A 3,317-nucleotide genomic window follows, 5' to 3' on the forward strand; every position below is an offset into this window, starting at 1 on the left:
CATTCTGGGTGCTAGTTCTCTTGTCCTTTGTCCCTGCTGCTGCTGCCCCTTTCCACACTTGGAATTCTCAATCCTGCCCCCAAATACAAAACCAAATGAAAACGGAGGGGAAAAAAATATCTTCGATCCCTCCTGAAATGGTATCGCTTGCCAGAAATTCTCCAACAAACAACCAGATGTACCATTATTACTCTTATAGATATTATTGATCTCAATATATCAGTATCATCGATACGTAAATATATTAATATCAATACTAATACTACTACTGATAATGATAGTGGCACTTAAGTGCTTACTACGTGCCATTCCCTGTCCTAAGCGCTAGCACAGATAGAAGAACATCAGGTTGGGCACAGTCTCTGTCCCACAAGGGGCCTCAGTCTAAGTAGGAGGGAGCGACCCCCATTTTAGGGATGAGGAAACTAAGGCACAGAGAAGCTAAATGACTTGCCCAAGGTCACCCAGCAGACCAGTGGGATTAGAACCCAGCTCTTTTGACTCCCAGGCCCGAGCTTTTCCCACTGGGCCCCACTGCTTCCCACTGCCGTTATTTCAGATGGGTGATTTTTAGCAGAGTGTGAAAGTGCACTAAATAAGCAAGTCCTTGCTCTACAGGGCTGGACTGACTCATTAAACCAAAAGGTCGGTGGGGCTCTCCTTCCTTTCCTGAAGCCTGAGGATCATCCTTCCGAGGCAGGGTCCTTCAGGGCCTGTTTCTTTCGGGGAACACCCCCCGCCTTCCCTCCCAGCTCTGGCCTCCCAGGGCGCGGTGCTTCACTACTTTTTAACTACTACTTTCACTACTCTTACTTTTTAGTTAAAGGATTAAGAGCCTAGTGGAAGTGATAAATATTAACACTGACATTAACTAAGGTTGGCTGGGACCACCTTGTTAAAACAGAGTTGAGCCCACTTTCAAACATGTGCCCAGTGAAGCAGACCCCCGTAACTTATAAAAACAAACATTTTACCCAAATCTGGATTTTTTTTTTAACTAATTTTACTCAGGACTTGCCAGAATTATTTTGAGGTCAGCATTTAATCATGAAATGTATTTGGATGTTTTTCCCAGAGAAGGTGGGACCAGACTCTCTGCTGGAGGCCAAATAGCAATAGTAATCATAGTAATGATAATAATTGTGATATTGGTACTGGAACTGTACTAAGCGCTGGGATAGATACAAGATAATAAAGTTGGAGACAGTCCCTGTCCCACACAGGCATCACAGTCTTCATCCCCATTTTACAGATGAGGTAAGTGAGGCACAGAGAAGTGAAGTGACTTACCCAAGATCACACAGCAGACACGTGGCGAAACTGGGATTAGAAGCCAGGTCCTTCTGACTCCCAGGGCCGTGCTCTCTCTACTAGGCCACGCTGTTTCTCTAACCCTAAATAGTACTAATCTCAGTGGTAGTAACTGTACCTTAAATTCACATTGGGCCTTTTTTCCAAGGAACTCAGGGTGTTCAAAAAACACAAAGCAGCTTTCTTCTTTGGCTTCTTGTCTGTTCCTCCAGTGCTGCATCTTGTTCGTAAGGGGCGTGACATACTTGGCTGGGGCCCCAACGTCCAATCCTGAAATGCTGCTTCTCCAGGTCGGAGCCAGTAACGTGCTGTTGTTGCTATTAAGACCCCAAATAATCCTACCGTGAAATTAATTTCTAACAGTTACTTCTTTTGGTACCTGGCAGCTTGCTGGAAATGAGTATACAAAAATATGGGAGAATGTAACATACTGATGAGTTCTGATGCAATGTTTCTACTCCTGTCTTCTGTGGAAGAGGAGGTAATAACACGGGAGTAGCCTTGGGCCTCTCCCCCATTTTCTGCCTGTCACTGCCCTCAGAGTTGATCTTCAGGGAATCATAGTTAAAAAATGTTAGTTATGTGTTGAAGAACTAGGATAATCGTGGAGATCGAATCAACTCTCAAATGTCGGTCTGATTCTAAAGACTTAAGCTCCTCGAGGGCAGGGATCATTCCTTCTATTTCTTTTACACGCCATCAGGAACTTAAATGAGTGGTCGGCACACAGGTGTTCAATAAAAGGCTAATCTCACCGTCGATGTTGTGATCCTCTTTTCTTTTTAAATGTATTATTATTATCGTTGTATCATTAAAGTTCTTCTTCCCTGGGAGGCAGGCAGCAACTCCCTGAACAAGGCTTAAAGTTTAGCCTCCCACCCAGTTAGAGAACCTGTCTTCTTACTCCAGGTCTGGAGTCAGCAACCTTTTTGTTGCAGGGGGTCCAACAAAATAAACCTTTGAGCAGCAGGTGCACGGAACCAATCATATAATTTCAACACCCAGTAACCCAGCGTGCTGCGCTGTGAATACACCTTGTTCTCCATCCACTCCCTTGCAGTATGTGCGGCATCTGGGCTACATTAACAATGCATCCTCCTTGGGGGGGGACCTCCATCCTTCTTGGGGGACCTACGTCTCCCCATGACCCGTGATATCATTACATCAGGCTGGCACAATGTGATGACATCATTATAATTTGTGGCTGTTCCGTAACCACAGCTATTGAGCGACCACTGTTTGTAGAAAGAACGAATGCTACCAGCACGGGAAGGAATGGAAGAGGAAAAGAAGGAAAGAGAAGTGCGACACAACAGGTCATCATTGGCAGAAGTAAATCTCCTCTCCCACCCTTGTTCCCTTGTGTTCATCCCCTCCCTTCCCTAGAGATGGCAACCGGGTCCGAGCGGCGGTGATGTGCCCAGACCCCCAGCAGAGAACAGGAGCCGCTTCTCTATGAGGACTGCAGGCAGTGATTGTAATTGGAATAATAGTAATTGTGGTATTTGTGAAGTGCTTACTATGCGCCAAGAACTGTACTAAGCACTGGGGTAGGTAGATACCTGATAATCAGTTCCCCCGTGGGGCTCACAATCTAAGTAGGAGGGAGAAGAGGCATTGAATCCCCATTTTGCAGATGAGGGAACTGAGGCACAGAGACGCTAAGAGGGTTGCCCGAGTTCACTCAGCAGATGAGTGCCGAGAAGCAGCACGGCCTAGGGGATGGAGCGCGGGTCAGGGAGTCAGAAGACCTGAGTTTTAATCCCGGCTCTGCCACTTGCCGCTGTGTGACTTGGGGTATGCCAGTTGTCTTCTCCGTTCCTCGGTTACTTCATCCGTAAAATGCGGATTAAGACCCTGACCTCATGTGGAACGGGGGCTGGGTCCAACCCGATTACTCCAGTGCTTACAATATGGCAGGTACCATACGGACCTCGGCCAGCAAGTGATGACGGTATTTTTGGGTGAGGATGGTCTTTGTTAAGCATTTACTATGTGCCGAGCGC

This window comes from Ornithorhynchus anatinus, chromosome X3, assembly GCF_004115215.2.
Source record: "Ornithorhynchus anatinus isolate Pmale09 chromosome X3, mOrnAna1.pri.v4, whole genome shotgun sequence".
Classification (NCBI taxonomy): Eukaryota; Metazoa; Chordata; class Mammalia; order Monotremata; family Ornithorhynchidae; genus Ornithorhynchus; species Ornithorhynchus anatinus.